This window comes from Acinonyx jubatus, chromosome B4 (genome assembly GCF_027475565.1).
Source record: "Acinonyx jubatus isolate Ajub_Pintada_27869175 chromosome B4, VMU_Ajub_asm_v1.0, whole genome shotgun sequence".
Lineage (NCBI taxonomy): Eukaryota > Metazoa > Chordata > Mammalia > Carnivora > Felidae > Acinonyx > Acinonyx jubatus.
The window spans coordinates 55,597,106-55,617,724 of record NC_069387.1 but is presented as its reverse complement, the minus strand read 5'-3'; the positions used below and the strand labels follow the sequence as shown (position 1 = coordinate 55,617,724).

The 20,619-nt window shown below is 35.7% G+C and overlaps 1 long non-coding RNA gene across 1 annotated transcript; it reads left to right on the top strand.

Annotated features, from left to right (window-relative positions):
* Positions 1–1,925: 1,925 nt before the first annotated feature.
* LOC128311040 (uncharacterized) lies at positions 1,926–14,570 on the top strand. The gene is made up of 3 exons (XR_008288962.1): positions 1,926–2,136; positions 12,802–12,848; positions 14,020–14,570. It is a non-coding gene; the product is annotated as an uncharacterized LOC128311040 (long non-coding RNA).
* Positions 14,571–20,619: the final 6,049 nt, after the last annotated feature.

The following is a 20,619-nucleotide window of genomic DNA, read 5'->3' as shown; positions in this document are numbered from 1 at the left end:
TGGAGATAAGTGGTCTAGACAGTTCTAGTTATAACAGTGGAGTAACTCATCTATTCTAAAGAAAGACTTCTTTTACAGTTAGACTTGAGCTTAGTTGTATTTCCAGAAAGCTCTATTTTCATAAAAAGAGGTTTGTATGCACTGAGACTGAAACAGAGCATGGCAATACCAGTGAGCAGACTTCTGGATTTAGCAGCTTTCTGAAAAATTAAGAACACAGAACCAGACAGCCTGCAGGATATACCACTGAGAAAACTTTCATTATATTTAAACAATTGAATGTCAATGCTAATAACTGATTCCTGCTGGGTTCCATTCTTTCCAAACAAAAAGGAAACCATTTATTCACACTATAATGTGTCCTTCATGCATTGTGTTAATGTGTTGCAGATGATGTTGTCAAGAAAGGTTTCTGACCCTGGAACAACTACTGAAGGACTTGGAGTTGGTTATCCTCCATTTATTCTATTCCTTTCCTGGAACGCTTGCTGTGTTCCTCACCACTGAATAAAGCGTGTGCATAATAGAATGAAACCTAGTGCCATAAAGGGAAGTGAAGGGCTGTAGTTGGTGGTGTAACTGCTAATGGTACGAAAAGTTCTCCTTACTCTCTCTTCCATCTCACTTGTGGACACATTCTGTGTTAGAAAATGAAACATTATATGTCTCATTCATATGAAAGCAGGATAATTATAAATGAAAATATTCCTTAACTCGCATTATTTCTGCTTTAAATGTTATAAATAAGAAAATGCTGCAAAAAATCCCAAGAGCGTTAAATACTGCCTCGTACGTTGTTCGGTTGGTTGCAAACTTTTTCATAGTTTAATATATTTAACCACTGAATGGTAAAAAGCTAAAAGAAAAAATTCAAGTGAAGCAACTAGAGCAGTTTAGACCCCTATGACCTACCGCTTATATTGTGAAAGGGACAGAATATCCTCATGAAACCCCAAGACTTCCCCCTTTATTTCTTTGAGAAAATAAACAAACTAATCAGTCATAACTGAATTATTGAATTATCTACCAGCTTCATAGATGCGGAGCACCACACCAAATCTGGGCAAGCCATGCCAAGATAAATACCTTCATTTGTTTTAAAATTAACCCCACTGCTCTAATAATGTAATTTTACAGAATACATAAACCCAAATCAGTGATTGATTTTCAAGCACGTGAATTTAAAAGCTTTGATTGAAAATGTTCTAAAGATTTTTAATCTCTTTTTCTTTCTGCCTATAACAGTAAAACTGAAAATAAGCACTTATACAACCTGGCCAAATATTTAGATAAAGAATGAGTTCGTAACCAGCAATATCTTAAAATGTGTTTGAGTTATTCTATATGCTACTTAAATAGTTAAACTGTCAGCCTGGGATTTTGTATATATTCCTCATTAGGTTGCCTCAAAGACCCCATGGTAGGTATATCTGCATTTTAAAATTTTGTATTTTTCCATGGTTTATATACCCCATAAAATGCCTTGAGAACTTTATGAGGGATGTTACATTAATATGTGTTATTATAAATATGATTTAAATATCTAAAGCATTACAGAGTGATTACTGTTCAATAAGGCAGCGTGCATAAAAGGGTTATCTCCACACTGTGCTTAGGTTTCTACAATATAATATAATGAATTGTTCAATATAGTTTGCATGCTATTTGTCTCTGTTTCTTCGTAGGCTCGAGGGAAGCTGATGTGCAATCCTCTAACAAGGCGATCATAAATTGCAGAACAATAAACAGCCCTTGAGATTTTTAGATAGTATGTGGTTAGCATGCAATCCATCTTGGGAAACTTGATTTAATACCTCAAAGGAACATCTCTGACAATACTCAACATTGTTTTAAACTGCTGCTAAATCAATTAGTACATCTGAGAATCCTAATGTCTCTGCCTCTTTCATAGCCCATCCCAAGAACTCTGGCTGGTGATTTTGTAAAGCAAAAGATTTAGGGAGCCACTGCCTGGATGCACTTGGGTTCCCTGGAAAACATTAAAGATAATCCTGCATGAAAGGAGGGATGAGCCAGCCTCCCTAAATCATCATGATCAATGAGGGTGTCACCTTCAAAATTCATTTCAATTTTTCTGAATTACCTGTAGCCAAGAAGAATAAATTTCGATAAAAGGTAACTATTATTCTAAAGTCAAGACTATGAAGTTAAATACCCCCATGTACAAAAAAAGATTTTCTTTTGCCTTAATTTACACATTTCCTTTGGTGTATGCAATGCATCTTGTAACTATATTTGTATTATATTGGAAGATCTTCAGACATAGATATTATCTAATCCTCACACACTTATTAACTTGTAAAGTAGAAACAAAGTTAAAAATCAACAATAAACAAAACCCTCCCAGTGGAAAAAGAGATAACGTTGACAATTTCTTAGTTCATGATAGACTACTCAATCTTTTTTTTTTTTTTTTTTTTTTTTACTGCACTAAATGTAATAATCAATTACATTTACAATTGCTTGACAAGGAGGCAGATTATGACCTGCTCTCAAATTTTGTGGTACTTTCTCCTTTTCTTAAATGGTTTCTTTTTATTGTTTTACATTAATTTATTTAAGACAATTCTCAGGCGATTCCTTGTCTTTCTTTCCATCTTTTGTTATGGTGCAATAGTCTTGCCTTTTCAGTATCTTGCAGACCAGTCTGGTTCCTGTCCCCTGCAGGGTGAAATCACAGACTGTGGGCTAAGAGAGCCCTTCACCATACCCCTCAACCATGCTACTAGCTCTTTTTTTTAAAGCAAGTTCACTCAACTTATGCCAACAAGACACAAAGTAAAATGAAACAAAGCAGGTAATCTGTCCAACTAAAACTTCTTTCCTTTTTCCTTACACAATGCTAACACGGTGTTTTACTTGATTTTTTTTAAATCAGCAGCCTGTTGTGATGATGTATAAACACAACCAATGTTTTCCTCAGCCCAAGGTTAGTTTCCTCCAACAAAGCAGAAATTTCAACATATATATATATATATATATATATATATATATATATATATATATATATAAAATTTCCTTCAAAGATGCACAGGGTGTGATTTTCTGGAAGTCATCTAAACTTAATATTGACTCCCCTGTATGATGGTAATTTTTCCACATCCTATGCAATGGGAACCCAAGGGTGAAGGCTTTTTTCTCCCCTCTCAAAATAACTGAACTAGTATTTAAATAGCTTGATTCATAATTTACAGCCAGGACGAAGCCCATTTTCCTAACCCATAAGAGCTATGGACATTGTTACATTTCACTGTTTTAGAATGTTATTTCTAGAGAAAGTGAGAAATAATTAAATAATTTCTAAATTACTTATATCTCTTGCTTTGTTCTATTGCTCCTTTTTGGTGTCATTAGCATCTTTGAATGATAGATGACAGTATAACTGACAATAATTGTTTGTGTGTCTTTAAAATTTATTACTCTCATATGTATATTTGTTTGGTCTCACTACAATGCTATATTGCAGTTTGGCAGATATTATCTTCATTTTATGTAAGTAAAAATGGAGGTCTAAAGTGAAAAGGCAGCCAAAGGAATGGGGAAAAGCCAATGCCAAAATCAAGCAATTTAAATATTTTAATAACTTTTGTAGTGTTTTGATTGGAAAAGAGACTTATAGTAAAAATTAAGAGACCGTTTTGGTATTAGGTGTCACCAAAAAAATTATCCAAGAGTTCATTCTCACACTTTCTCTCTTTGTCCTCTTAGGTATCAATGAAACTTTACTTTATTACATATTGGCGCTTGACAAACACAGCTGTATTTAGTTTAGTATTTAGTATAAGACGCAATTCTGATCACAGAATTGGTTTCAGTAAGCCCTACTCCCATGTTATCTTTCATGGAACCTAAATAATATGCTCCTTTCAGTCAAACTTTACACTGATTTCAACATCTAACAGATTCGCCACACAGCATGGCCTCAGTAGTTAGTACCTGTTTCGTTGATTATTACAGAAACCCCTCCTGTTCAAAACATGAATTCCCAAGATATAAGGGGGGAAATGACATGGTAGAGCTTCATTTGTCCTTCCTTTGTATAGTGATTCTATTCAACTGTCTTTTCTACAATTTTCTCCTTTCTCCTCATTCAGACATACCTCTGTACCACAGTCTGACCACATTTTTAGGTAATCAGAGGTTTATGGCTCAGTTTTAAGGTTATTCTGGTCCAGTATTATAGTTTCCCAAAGATTCAGGACACCATATGACTATTTCTTTTCTTGTTAGTGTCTTTATCATAAACTGAAAGCAAAAAGGTGTTGAATTGAAATCAGACTGTGACTTCTAAAGAGCTTTCCCAAAAAGAATGGTTGAAAGATATAGTCCAAACTCTATACACCATTAACACTAGCAGTCAAGAGTTTTATGTACTCATATCTTTAAAAACGCTTGATATCTACTCATTTACAGGAGGCTATTACTAAACAAACATTTCTTGGGCATTTTGTATGTGCTAGTTGCACTTAGCAATAAAAAGTGGAGACAACACAGAATGCTCTAATACAAGGTAACATATTATATTAAGTATTATAAAAGGCATTAGTTCAAAGTAAGTAGCTATGCTAAGAAAAACAGAGAAAATTAATTCTCTGGGAGAATCTAGGGAGGCCTTATAGGATGAGCAGCTTTTGAGCTTGGTGTTGAATGATGGTATTAGATTGTAGAGAGATGTGAATACTAAGCTAAGACATTGACTTTATTCTATAAAGGAGTCATCATTCACTTTTAAAGCCAGACAATGACAGGATCCAAAACCTTGATTCATAATTTTTAGATTATTCTTTAATTGCTTTCTGGCTCTTCCAACCATTTGATATTTACATGATGATCTTTTATTATCCCATAAAGGGAAATTTCTGATTCCTTGACTTACCTTTCAAGTAAAAACTGGAACTTGAGGGATGCCTGGGTGGCTCAGTCGGTTGAGCATCCAACTCTTGATTTTGACTCAGGCAATGATCCCAGAGTCATGGGATTGAGACCTGTGTCAGGTTCTGCTGAGAGTAAAGACTGCTTGGGATTTTTTCTCTCTCCTTCTGTCCCTCTCACCCACTTGTGCTCTCTTTATAATATAATAAATAATATAATATAATATAATATAATATAATATAATATAATATATAAATCTCTTTATATATAATTATAACTATAACTATATATATAACTATACCATATATATAACTATATCTATAACTATATATATAACTATACCATATGTATAACTATATATATAACTATATATATAGCTATATATATACATATATGTAAACTGGAACTTGAAAATCAAAGTAACCTCAGGATGCTTTAAAAAAGCAATGCCTTCAGGGGTACCTGGATGGCTCAGTCGGTTAAGCATCTGACTTCGGCTCAGGTCATGATCTCACAGTTCATGAGTTCAAGCCCCACATCGGGCCTGTGCCAACAGCTCAGAGCCTGGAGCCTGCTTCAGATTCTGTGTCTCCCTCTCTCTCTGCTCCTCCCCTCCTCATGTTCTATCTGTCTCTCTTTCCTTCAAAAATAAATAAAACCATTAAAAAAATTTTTTTAAAGAAAGCAATGCCTTCAAAAGCATTTAAAATTAGTTCCATTTAAGTAAATGGTTTTTAAAAATGGGCCTCAATAAAAATTTTGAAAATAATAGATATATTGATCTTAAAATTTCTTGTCATCTTCATTGACCTCCACATGGAGACCTTTCACCATTTCATTTTTCTCAGGTACTTGACACTCTTCTCAGGATGTTGTTATATTAATTAATTAAGTCCTATGCCAGGTGTGGAGGATAGAATAAAGAATGTGCATTACTAGTCTTATATGATCACAGTTTTTAAGTAGGATTTTCCTAAAATGAAAATTCTTGAAGGCAAGAAACTTGTCTTATACATTTGTCTACCCCAAACAATTATGAGTTCTATGATAAGTTACCTAACTTCTCTGAGTCTCATATTGACCTTTCATAGGGTCATTTTGGGGATTAAATGAGTTAGTGTACCTAAAACTCATCATAAACACTCAAATGCTATATTTATTGCACAAAATAGATATTCTATTGAAATTTAGTGAATGAATAACTAATTTAATTGGGGCTTTTCTTTGCATTTTCCAGATTGAAAATTAACTTCTTACTTACCAAACTCACTTTATAATAAAAGACAACTCGATGATCTGATATTTCATTGATCTAAAATACAGATATGTTGCAATCGTTGCAGAAGTTGACTTGGCTTAAAAACAGCTATGTTGTCTTCATGAAATCATACTTTGTGGCTTTATCTCCATATGTCACTTCTAAGCTCCAGCAAGAGAATTATGATGGGTAACATCACAGTAAAAGTGACTGTCTCTTCTATTCCTTATCTTATTTTCAAGAATTCTACTTGTAGCAGGATTTGATGCCAATGGAGATATGCTTCCTTGCTATCAGAATATGGACCTGTGGTATTGTACAAAACTCTTTTCCTCATTAAGGACATACAAAAATCTAAAAGTAAATCTTCTGATCTTTCATCCTTCACTTTTTAGCAAACCTCTGGAGACAATTGGCCAGCCATCCAGTTCAGGTGTGGAAAGTGAAATGGAAGTTTTCAGAGGGCAAAGCAGAAAGGCAGAAAGTCATGTTTATAGGATTGGAGTCAAAGCCAGAGGGAGGCCAAGAACTTGTTAGTAAGATTTGATCTTCATCTTGTTACATTATGGGTTAGTCCTGGAGTCCTGGACCTCCACCCCTAACCTCTAAGAGTAGTGAGATAGCTGGTCACAGTCAACTGGTCTGTTGCTGTGGTATAAGAACTTGGAATAGCAGCAAAAGCAAGAGGCAGGAAGTGGTGTAGATTGGCAAGTCTTGCCCTTCCTCAAAGCCCGGCATCTATACAAATATGTGACTCTTTGGAAGAATAGTCTTTTTTATAGTTTTTTTATTTCATTGGCACTGAAACTCATGCTCCCAGATACCTCCTCACTTGTCTTGCCATCATGCCGAAAAACTACATGGTACTTATATTCTTAACATAATGGACAGGTAGTCTGAGCAGAACATCAGATAAAGACATTTAGAACCACTCAAATTTTAAATCCAGTCAATTTGTCAGTTTAGTTTTGTTTTCCAGTAGAATTCTAAAAGTTTTAGACATGAAACTGACAAGTTCTGATGTGGGGCGCTCTCCTTCAGGAAGATAAGAACAATATCTGGATCACTAAACTGTCCATGAAGAATACTCTAAGAGTGATCACTAAGAGGGAAGAGTGTGCACAGGAAGTGATGGGAGATGCTGAAGACAAACTTCATCACTTTACCAAATTGCCCAGAGGTTTCCTCTGCTCTATAGCTTACTGACAGAAATGATGGTGGAACTGTATTATTTTAGCACTATGGCTTCAAGCTTTTAATGGACAGTAAATAATTCTGGGATTCTTAATTTTATGAGATGGCTCATGTCTTTGTGCTATTCAGATAAAAAGAATTCCAAAATAGAAATATTAAATATCTATCTCTTAAAATGAAATCCAATTAAGGTTATCATTTGATTTTTCCTAATTTTGTCCATATAACCTAAGGAATATTCTAGGAAAAAAAGGCAACTCTATCTTCAACGTAAAAGCACAGATCCTTGCAATTCTCAATACTGTTATTCATTTTCTATTTTTTTTTTTTTGAGTCCTTAGAAGCCTTGGTTGGTTTTTGTTTGTTTTTGTTGTTTAAAGCATTTTCAGAATATTCTCTAAGTGGTGAGACTTGATTAAGTCAAACTCTGCCTCCATTCTCATTGGGTTCTGGTAGATTTGATAAAAGCAAATGTTGTTATTGCAGAGAAAATTCATAGCTTAATTTCAGAAGATACAAAACTTATCACCCTTTTGACCAAGTTTTATCAAATGAAGAATGGAGCTGTAGGCTGACTTGAGAGTAACATTTATATCTGAGCTTGGATTTTTAGAGAGCCTACAGATATTGTGAGTTAAATCAAATAATTTATCTGCAGTCTGAATATTCTATTTATAAGAGTTCCAGAACATTTTTTTTCCCTGTACTCTTCTTTTCCCTTCAGAAATCCATATGGTCATGATCTCAAGAAATATAGATGGATAGACAGACATAAATATAGATAATTTTCTTTTGCATGTATGCTTTTTTTCCTCAAAATATCTTGATCTGATTTAACTGGTATTGGGAGAGGGCTGAGACACTTCCCATCCCCGGACAGCTGTGAAATAATTGTTAATGTTTTGTTAAATTTGAAATATTTCCTTGTTTTCACTCTTTCTTTCAGATTGTTTGATCTTTCAACTATATCAAATATCATGTTAGATTTAAGGTTTTAGAAAGAGCTTTTACCTCTTCCATTTTTAAACTAACATGAATCCATTTATTCAAGGGAATTTTATAGAATACAGAAGTTAAAAGAATACTTATAAAACAGCATTATGAAATAAGAGCAAGGACATTAAACTGTTAACTTTATTGATTGACTATGTAAAGCATTCTAAGCTCACTCAGAGAGAAGCACTGAGGGGCTAAGTTCATCGCAGGGCAATTAAACAGAAATTTCATGCAATGTGAACTCAGCTTTCAACATAGAATTAAAGGGCTTCACAATCATACATAGCAGCTTGCACTAAGGGTATAAAATATAGAAATACGTGCATCTGCAAAAATAAAAAAAACAATATGTTTAAATTAAATCTGATATATCATTTAGAATTTTCCAACTCTGGGTCTCAGGAAGGAATTATAACATTCACAAACATAAAATACAGGTATACATAATCACCACTTTATGAACACCTACATAAAATCATATTGCAATCTCTTCTATTAATTACCAAAATGATTATTTAGATTCCTTATTTTAAGAAAGAAGTTGATAGCAGATTTCCAAAAGCAAAAACAAATACCCCCCCAAACTAGACACATAGAAAAAAATCAACATGATAAGTTCTTACACATTAACACATAATTATAAGCACAGAAGGATTCTAACAACATAAGATATAGAATATATAAATATAGTAAGCTTCTCTGTCTTGATAAGAAGCTGGAAGTATTGTTTCAAAGACAACACACATCCATGAGACATTGAGATAACATGTCCAAGGGTTAAATTAAAGACTAAGCTCATAAATGGGGTAGAAACTATGCATTCCAACAATAAATATTCTACTATAGATGATTTTTTTCCTCGTTTCTTCTTTCTATCATGACATATCCCTGTTGCATATTTTCCTGCTTTTTTTTTTCTTTCCGTGTAGCCTTTCTCACTTGATATATTTGGGGGTTTACACTCTCCCTCCTCCTCTCTCCCTTTTGGTTACATGTGGTATCTGCAGATGCAGCCCACACCGTTCTCTCTATGAACATCCACTGATAGACAGGTGCAGAGATTGATCACGGCTCCATAACAGTGCTGGAAATGGCCGCCAGTTGTGAAGAAGAATAACAACTGGCAGCCATTCTGATTGGTGCTGGCACTGAGTCTTTCTTATGAGATCCAAATGCCTTGAGAACCAAATGTTCCTGGGATTCAGGCTTTCTGCAGCCAACAAAGCTTAGGTCAAAAAGCTAATTGGCTACCTGAAACTTTACTTAGATATCTTCAAGAGAAACAAAAAGTGTTGTTTCTGCTAACTCACATATGCATATACCAAGGAGCGATGGCTAAACAGATAGATGATAAAAAGCCAATGCTTCTTTGAAAGAGCTTTTCTTTCAAGGTAGGGTGAGGAAAAGTATTTGAAATAACAATGCAAAACACATTTTCTATAGAAATCTGCACCAAACTGTTATTTCTTACATTCACCATGTAATTATGCCTTTGGTGATATAAAATCTTCTCCATTATAATTGTTTAAAGCTGAATGGGTCTAAAAAAGAAGAAAGAAAGAAAGAAAGAAAGAAAGAAAGAAAGAAAGAAAGAAAGAAAGAAAGAAAGAAACTCTCCTTTTCAGAGGAGAGTTAGTGTGATTCAAATAGAATCACAACTCCACTCCAATAAAACACTAAGTCCTAAGCCTTCTATATCATTGACTATGTGAATACATTGGTATTCTCTCTCCTTTGCCCCTCGCTCAAATGCCAGGGCCACTGTAGGGCACAGCACAAAGAGTGAGACGGTACTGTGGCATTCTGATTACACTGTAACAAAAACATTTTCCTAAACAGTCTTTTACTAGTGGACAGTTCAGTGAGAGAGGGAACTGGGAGGCAGAACCTCCTGGACACTGTCATTAATGAACATCCAGTTGACATTGACCTCTGTGTAGTGCTGCTCTGGACACCATACAGAGCAGTTCACAGAGGCACACCCTGCTGCTCTTTAAAGTTTACAATTGAAAACAGATGACAATAGACTAGGAAAACTGATAACAAGCCACTGTAAGATTATATGCTGAAATTAAATCATAAAGGGAACAGAAAGGAAAAAAATTAAGCATTATAATGTACAATAGATTAAGACACAGAGTTATTCTATGCCATTCATTGGGAAGAATCTTCCTTTTTATTTAACAAGGAAAAAATGTGTTGTCAGGAGCTAGAGCTTGAACAGGTCTTTATGTAAAGGAATCAGATGAATGATGTTGGCAAACAGTGCACTAGATGCCGGGATCATAAACTCACCATGTTAAGCATTGTATAAGGGGACAGTAGACAAACTGACATTGGCCAAATGGAGGGCATGGACTAAAGCCCTGGGGAGAAAAGAGACTATAGCTACATACCACTTGATGCAAAATTAAAGCTCAATCTTTGTTTGCTCCAGAGTTTTATTATACTGTAACATGAATGAGTATGTCTGTAGCATATGGTTATTTCGCACCTTGAAGCTAGGCAACTGTCTGGTGCTGATTTGCCATTCTGCCTCAGGGTGGCATATGTAAGGGTGGATACTCGGAATTGAATTGGACCACTCTCTTTAGCAGTGCTTCCGTGCTAGGCCACAGAAGTGAGAAGGAAAGAATATAAAAACCACAAGAGGAAAGAACATTGATTCCTTTGATTTCTTTTTTCTATTTTTATTCTTAGAGTTAATTGCAGTTTCATTAATGTTTTGTTTCTGTATATGAATAACACTAGGATCCCCTGAACTCATTTCTATTTATTTTCAGTGTGACTTGATTTGAGCTAATGTGAATTTTTATTCTGAAAAGGGAATCCTTTTCCCCAGGTAACCAACCGTTATGAATATTATCCAGCCCATTTTAAGACAATTCAGTTTGACCAGCAACAGTACCACTCCTGAATAAACGAAACCCAAATGCATAATTGTAGGAAGCCATTTACCTAGTTAATAGTGCCTTGAACCCTATCACAGTACGAGGTCATCGTTTGTAAAAGTCTGTTTCCAAGTTCTGAGACCCCGTGAACACCGAAGCAGTCTAGACAAGAATGCTCAAAGACAGGTTAAAGGGATTCCGAAAAAAGGTTACAGAAAATATTTCACTATTTTACCTGGAAAGAGAAAATTAAAGAGAAACTGCAAAGTCCAGCCTGTATCTAATTGAGAAATATGGTTGGTTTGTACATGTAAGCATGTCAGTTTGCATGTCAGTTTACATGTAAGGGAGGACCTTACAGTAGGAATGCACTACTGAGGAGTTTGGATTTGCAACAAGGGCACTCTTTAACACTGGACTGGAGCAACTTGGTTAATGCAGAAATGCACTGGTCTGAGAAGGCAGGGGCTTGATTCAGATGGTCTCTTCCAAGCCTGTCATTAGATGGAACTTTTTGACTAACGCATGTGTAAGATGACATGAAACGATGAGGTGTTGCTGTAAATCTTTATTAGTGAAAGCACATTTATTATAAAGAACCAAGTGGGTGAATAAGTCACCCCCTTCTGACTCAAATCTGGTATTATCTCTTCTACCACAAATTCAGATTCACTTTCCTTTCATCAGAATTTTCTCGGGAAAATTCAAGGATAATAAAGAACTGTGTATTTGGTTCACTACTCATATCTTTTCTCATTATTGTGCTTCTTTCACTTGGTTAGTAGAATCTTTTTTTTTTTTTATCAATATAAACAGGACTTTTTTTTTTTTTAAGATTTCCATTTTCATAGTGTCATTACTGACAGTGACAGCTGCCTAACAGTCATGTGAAATATATAATTGCCTAAGGAAGAACATTCCACAACCAATTCTTTCCCTTTTTATATTAAAAAGAAGTTAGACAGGCTTGCTAAGCCTCAGGCTTCTGAACTTTATGTCAGTTAAGGAATTCTTTTTATTTTCCAGATATTGTATTCATATATTTTTCTACATATATCAAATGATTTTCTCTGGAATAAATTTAGCAATATATTTTTCTGCTTTGTCTCAGAAATCTCCTTTGGCACTTGTTCTAGATCTTTCTCTATAGCACCACTCACAGGTCCAAAAGACAGAAATAATTTACACCTTACTTAATGTGTCTCTGTTAATAGTATAACCTTCTTCTCAAATTTTAAATATTATCTAATCTGCTTTCCAAATTTTGAGTTTCAATTTAATAGAGGGTTTTAAATTAAAAAAAGATGAATTACAGCATCTATACTTTTTTTTCTGTTGATGTTTTATTTTCTCACTGTTTGCTAAAAAGAACCATCCTTCAAGGCACACTCCCAATTACATTAACATTCCTTCACTGCCCCTCTCTGTACCCCTTTTATCTTATCAAAAAACTCTCATTCGGGACTAAAAAAAATAGCTGAACTTTTTATGAAGGCATCCTTACTTTTCTTTTCTCAAGGACACATCACTCTGATTCCTTTAACATTTTCTAACTGCTCATTTTAACAGCCCTGATCATTTTTGTTACGATCTTTTGGACCCTCTCCAAGTAATCTGTAAGTATGACATTCCTTTTTCTTTGCAAACTGGAAAGGAAAAGATATTATATCATGGCAGAGGGTGATTCCCTAAGGAATAAAATCTTGAGGAGAGTTAGAGAATCGAGGGCTGAGAAATTAATATAGGGTGTGCAATTTATGTCAAACTTCATCTCAATTATAGACTTCAGGCTACTGTCACTTTAAGTTATTTTCTTTATGTCTTTGTACATTTTTCCATACTATGGCTCTGTGAGTAAAAATGAGATAGACGGGAGTATTTCCCTTGCTCTTTCTTACTACTCTGTAAATACCACACATCTCCAAGGCCCTGCTCTGCACCCTCCTTCATTTATTTCTTGGGGTCCTGGGAACTCGTGTCACATATACACATGAACAAATTCATGTGGCTACTCTTCATTTTCTCCACTAAGTACCAATATGCAAACGTGAATATTGTCACTCCCACTGTTGCTGATTCCTGTTACCAAGAGAAAGGAGGCTACTTCAGAGCAGTGAAGCTACCGCCCTGTCTAGTTTCATGGACACTGTGCTGAGATCCCCTGACATGGCAATGCCAATGCTACCATCCGTGACACTGGTTTACTGGAGCATCTGATGGCTCCAGAGTTTCTATGTAGGAGGTATCTGGACACAGGAGCTAGGGAGGAGAGGGAGCTTGCCAGAATTTGTTCTGAGGCTTTATTTGTATTTTTTATCTAAGTTTCGTGTTTCCTTGCCTACTTTTAGACGAGAGGGCCTTGATAGGCACGAGCTAACTCAGCAGCCCTCATCCAAGCCTGTTTGGGCTGTGTGCAGCTGCAGGAATATTTCAGGGCTGCTGTTAACTCCAGGACACCGTATTTAGGGTTTGAGATTAGCCCCCAACAGTAAGCCATTTATCAGAACTCTTTCGCAAACATATATGCCTCAAAATTCACTACATTCCTAGAAAAAAAGTGTGGAAAAAAAGATGGGGACATAGGAGTCAGCACTTCATTTGCAGTGGCAAATCCTTCTTGGCAATGACACGTGGTTGTCTCCCAAGGGGTACCTTAGTAAGGACTTGCTTTTTCTGCTCCATCCTCTACTTTCATCTAAAATCTGAAGGTTGGTGGGAGCCAGGAGAGATAAAGCAGAGGGAGCAGGCTGGGGTGCTCAATTTGAGCAGAGACTTTTGTTTTTTCAGGAACGTCTGTGCAAACTAGAGAGTCACTGTGACAAATCCCCTTGTGCACCTGAGCCTAACGAGATCCCTGGAAAGAAGAGAAGTTACGTGTAATGATAGCATAAGAATACAATAGTCTTCTCTACACTAAAACATTACCAAGCAAAGAAAGACTTTATGACCCAGGAGATGGAGAACAAAGGAGGAAGTACCTAAAGGGGCTTTGTGTGCTGAAAACCAACCTCTGCTTTTTAAAATGCTTTGCAGGGCGCCTGGGTGGCTCAGTTGCTTAAGGGTCGGACTCTTGACTTCAGTTCATTCAGGTCATGGTCTTGCGGTTTGTGACTTCGAACCCCACATCGGGCTCTGCGAGAAGGGCGCAAAGTCTACTTGAGATTCTCTGTCTCCTCTCTCTGCCCCTCCTACACTTTCTCTCTATCTCTCTCTCAAAAATAAATAAGCATTAAAAATAAATAAATAAAGTGCTTTGCTACTCTATTTTTTGTTTGCAATCTTGTAGTTTGTGCTTTTGTGGGGTTTTTTTTGTTTTATTATGAATTTTATTATCTATTAAAAATTATTGTTAATGTGTATCCTTTTAAACTATTTTCCAATATTTTATACTAAAGTAAAAAGTAGATTTTTCTCTGGAATAAAATTATGTTTTTACAATTTTGCTATTTTAGTTTGTTTTGTTCCTCAAGCTTTAAAAATTTTTACTACGTCTTCTATTACTTTACTTTCATAATAAGTTACACTTATTTTCTTTTCTGGTGTTAATTTTATTTTAATCATCTTTATTTTTTTTACCTAGTTTATTTCGTTTTCATTTAGATACTTCACTTCTAAAATTATTTTTACATCTCCCTTATAGAAATCAGGGAGGAGACATGGTCCTGGAGGCAAAGAAAAAGTCACTAAAAACAGGGACACTTGAGCACTTCTGTACTCCCTTAATAGTTCCCAAATCCCTTTTAATATTGAATCTGCTAAAACTTTAACTTGAATGACTCAAGAGACCACCAAGTTTCAAATTTCCTCCCAGGATAATGCTAATATTACCTGCACTAACAGCACATTCAAACTGCTTGAATGGTGTTGTTTTCCCAGTCCCCTTATGAAGGGAAACATTATTTAAAATCCATAGCCTCTGCCATATATGACTGTAGACATTGGGCAAAGCTCCAGGTCAGAGCTGGGCAAAGTTACACAAAACAGAGGGAGGTAAGTAAGAGATTCCTTTCAGGCAAAAGACATTAACATATTCCTAGTTTGACTTTAACAAGGATTTACACTGCCTTTATATTTTCACAAAGACACTCCGGAAGGTAGAGGCTTCTTGATAGGTACATCACAGGAAGTTATCAAGGGTGAACAAAAGCTTACATGCATTTTGGTTTTTGGCTGCTATAGACTTTTAAGGAAAAATAAAGCACCTTCTCGTCCAGAAGAAGAAACTTACGTTGGTTGTAAAGGTTTGAATGTGAAAAACAAAAACAAAAAACAAACAAAAATCCAAACTAATTAAGCTTACAAAAAAAAAGAAAAATCACCCTCAAGGAGGCGGTTTTGGAAAAAGTGGAAACGCCTTCAGAAGGAGGAGAGGATTCACTCAGCCCTGGGGAACGGTAAGAGGTGAAGAGGTCTCCCAAGGTGGTGAGACCCATGCCCTGTGCCCTGACTCTTTGATGAAGTATGAAATGTTTGGGGAAAATAGCCCTAAATGCTGATGCCTTGAAAACAGCAGCTACTGGTCACTCAAGCCTGTGTTCAAAATCCAAGAGAGAACAGGATGACATTTTGGTAGGCAAGAATACCATGAATTTGTAGAACTTGCTGTGTTGTATTTAAAAGATCATCTTGATTTGTCTTCATGGCTTAACTCATCATACTGTCTTCCTAAATTTAATGGTGCTCATCTATACTTAATTCTCTTATTTCTTTTTGTCTGAGAGAGAAAAATATCCCATTAGTGGTACTGGAGGCATTCCTCACTAAATTTAATCCTGCTTTCCCATACTGTCCTGAATCTTTTCCCTACTGAGGACCTACATTTCCAGGCTCTCCCATTTCAATATCTAACTCCATTTTATCCAGAAAAACAACAACAGCGACAACAACAACAAACATTGTATCTGAAATTATTAAAGCATTAACTTTAACAATAAAAAACTTAAAACAAGCTGAAGACTAATGCCAGGAGGATGATTATATAAATTATGGAACATTGGTATTATGGGATATTACATGACCAAATTATGATTATGATTATGTCAAATGTTCATGTGTTTTTGAAGAAAACTCATTAATGAACCACTAAGACTACCAGTTTAGAAACTAAAAAGCACATGTATAAATAACTTCTGATTAAAAAGAAAGCTTAAATTGAAATGATAAATGTTTACAACTGAAGACCACAAAAACACCATATATCAAACTTTTAAATAAATTAGAAAGGTGAAAAATAAATTTGTCGTATTCAAATCAAGACACTGTCAGAAGGAAAATAAATCCAAATAAAGTGGAAGGAAGCAAATATAAAACAGAAATAATGAAACAACCAATGGTGATAACTAACAAACCCAAAAGACCGTTCTTTAAAAGGACTAACAGAGTACACCAACCCCTGGAAAATTAATCAAGAACAGAAAGTAAAAATAATATTAGGAATAGGAAAGAGAAAATAACTACAGAGAGAATAGAGATTTAAAATCCATAAGAAACTATTGGAGATAAATTTACTCAAAAAATTTGGGGAGTCTGATAAATGGAAAATAATTAGGGAGATATAAATTAATAAAAAAATGGTTTGTACAGTACTGGCACAGAAATAGACACCTAGATCAGTAGAACAGAGAGCCCAGAAATAAACCCATGCTCATATGGCCAATTAATCTATGACAAAGGAGGTAAGAATATGCAATGGGGGAAAAGATAGTCTTTTTAATAACTGTCACTGGGAAAACTGCACAGCTACATGAAAAATAATGAAACTGGACCATTTTCTCACACCGTACACAAAAAAATAAACTCGAAATGTATTAAGGACTTAAACATGAAACGTGAAATCACAAAACTGCTAGAAGAAAACATAGGTATTAATTTCTTTGACATCAGCCTTAGCAACATTTTTCTAAATATGTCTCCTCAGGCAAGAAAGACAAAAGCAGAAATAAACTATTGGGACTACATTAAAATAAAAAGCTTCTACACAGTAAAGGAAACCATCAACAAAACAGAGAGGGAACCTACTAAAGGAGAAGATATTTGCAAATGATATATCCAATAAGAGGTTTTATTCAAAATATATATAAAAAATTATACAACTCAACACTAAAAAAACAAACAATCCAATTCAAAACTGGGCAGAGGCCCTGAATAGACATCCAACAAGAAGAATAGAGATGGCCAACAGACACATGAAAAGGTACACATCACTAATCAGAGAAATGTAAATCAAAAGCACAATGAGATATCACCTGACACCTGTCAGAATGGTTAGAATAAAAAAGAAATAAAAAGTGTCTGGGAGAATGTGGAGAAACAGGAACCCTCATGCACTGTTGGGAGGAATGCAAGCTGGTGCAGCCATTGTGGAAAATAGTACTGAGGTTCCTCAAAAAAATTAAAAAATAGAATTACCACATGATACAGTAATTCCACTCCTGGGCATTTACCCAAAGAAAACAAAAACACTAAAAAGAAAGAAAAGAAAGAAAGAAAGAAAGAAAGAAAGAAAGAAAGAAAGAAAGAAAGAAAGAAAGAAAGAAAAAAATACTAATTTGAAAAGACATATCCACCCTTATGTTTATTGGAGCATTATTTACAATAGCCACGATGTGGAAGCAACCAAAGTGTCCATCAATAGATGAATGGATAAAGAAGAGGTGTATATATTTATAAATGGAATATTACTAAGCCACCAAAAAGAATGAGATCTTGCCATCTGTGACAACAGAGGATATTATGCTAAGTGAAGTAGTCAAACAGAAAGTCAAATACTATATGATTTCACTCATATGTGGAATCTAAGACACAAAACAAAGAAGCCCACCAATAAACATACTCTTAAATGTAGAGAACATACTGATGGTTTCCAGAGGGAAGGTGGGCATGGGGATTGGTGAATTAGATAAAGGAGATTAAGAGGTACAAACTTGAAGGAGAAGAAGAAGGAGGCGGAAGAGGAGGAGGAGGAGGTGGAGGAGGAGGAAGTGAAGAAGGAGGAGGAGGTGGAGGAGAAGGAAAAGGAGGAGAAGAAGAAGAAGAAGAAGAAGAAGAAGAAGAAGAAGAAGAAGAAGAAAATGTTTTGAATGGACCATTTACAGTAGGAGAAAGTAAAATGGTAGTAAAGATATCCTCTGGCAAATGATATCAGACACAGGTAGTTTTATAGGAGAAATCTACTAAACCATCAAGGAACTGATCATCCTTATTTTGTATAATTTTTTCACAATATGAAAAATTGTGGTAAATTATGCAACTAACTTTCTGAGGGTAGTAATTTTTTGAAACAAAACCAGGCAAAAAGTCACAGAAAAGATCAAATGGTAGAAAATTTCATTATGGAGATATATATATTTGTCCTGAAATAAATGAAAATTTTCCATAATTATACTGGAACAAAAACTGAGATGAACATTGTTTTCTGGGGCCAAAAGAGAGTACCTCCTGCACTTTTTGTGTGGAGATAACTGGACATCCTTATGGTGGGTAGGAGGTGTCTCCTGTTGGGGGAAGATCTACCAGTGGTAATGCAAGGGCTCAAAATTTTGCTTTGAACATGGGAGTCCTGAGAAGAGACAGTTTAAAGTGGGTAGAAGCTATTTGGTGCATTATATGTCTTATTTCTTCAAGCTTTCAGCAAGTCTTGTATACTTTCTCCCTTTTGTCTGAGTTATGAAAAATTGAAAGATCAGTCAGAGTTCCCTCTCAAGGCCAGACTGGTGCCATCACCAGCAGCAGAGAGTGTGGTCCATCAGAGCACCCATCCCATGAGGGTCAGTGGCAGTGGCCACAGTGTGACATTGAGACAAAAAGTAGTGGAGTAGTGTAAACTGAGGGGTTTACACTAGGGCTGGAGTAGTGTAAACTGAGGGGTATAGTTTGGGGGTAAGGAGTCTAACAAATATATCAGTGGGGATTATAACCATTAATTTATGTATTTAATGGTGATCAGGGGTGCCTGTGTGGCTCAGTCATTTGGGCATCTGGCTCTTGATTTCAGCTCAGGTTGTAATCTTGTGTTTCATGGGATCAAACCCCACCTTGAATAACAATGAGAGAGAGAGAGAGAGAGAGAGAGAGCGAGCGAGCATGAACAAGGGAGAGGCAAAGAGAGGGGGAGGGACAGAATCCCAAGCAGGCTCTGCCCTGTCAGTGCAGAGCCCAATGCAGGGCCTGATCTCACAAACTGTGAGACCATGACCTGAGTCGGAACCAAGAGTTGCATGCTTAACCAACTGACCCACCCAGGGACCTCAAGAAGGAAGAGTTTTAATAGAGAAATTAGGAATTTACAAAATTATTGGAAGAGAAGGAAGGGGGCAGTCTTTAGGCCAGTCCTCCAGAGTAAAACCAGAGTAAAGCAGACCTGCCCTTTAAGGGGGACTACCAATTCTGAAGCTACTTATGGAAATCATGAGTTGAAATCATTCACTCCATAGCTGCCGATAAGTGACCAGAAAGTCATAACCAAAAAGTCCCTTCTACTGGTGCATCTACTGCAAATACTTTTCACAACCCATCCAGCTAGAAAATGGTTACTACAAGCCTGTTGCAGGCAACATCACATTTATTTCCACCCTGTGTGCCTGCAAAAACAGCTGAACGGGACAGAAAAAAATGGCTTCCTCTTCTCTCTGCCTTGTGAAACTCCCTGAGTATACCAAATAGACAGGGCCTAATTTCCATCTGGAATCCTCAGTGCTAGAGAATCTAGAAATATATTTTTACTTTCTTCACTTCCAAATAGGAAGGCAAGGATGGAAGTGGAGTTAGGGAATCTACATTCTCCACTGCACCTGATGAACACCGTAGGTCCTTCCAAATGCTTGCAGGGCCCATGAATTTTTTCTCTTGTGAACTGAATGTTCATATCTATTGCCGAGTTTTCTTTTCAACTGATTGCCTTTGCCTTATGATTTACAGACATTGGTTTATTAATTTATTCGGAGCATAAATCATTGTTGGTTGTATGCACCGCAGGTATCTTCTTTAAGTCTGTTTTTTTTTTTTTTTTTTGGTCATAAAGAAACTTTTATTGTAATGTCATCAAATTTATCAGTGGACTTTATGAACTGTGTTTTTGTGCCTTTTTAAAAAGTTATTCTTTATCATGAGGTCATATGCTAAGTATGCACATTTTTTCCTAAATGTTTTAAAAGTTTTACTCTTCACATTTAAGTATTCATCCATCTGGAATGTATTTTTGAGAATTGTAAGAGAGAGAAATGTAATTTTAATCTTCCATAATGAGAGACAAATAACCACACAATTTCACCATTATTAACTCATCCTTTCTCTCACTGATATGGAATGCCCTTCCTATCATGAGTCTATTCTCTTTTATACTTCCAGCTCTTTCACAGCTCTTTAACTTGGTCCATTTATCTTTTTGTC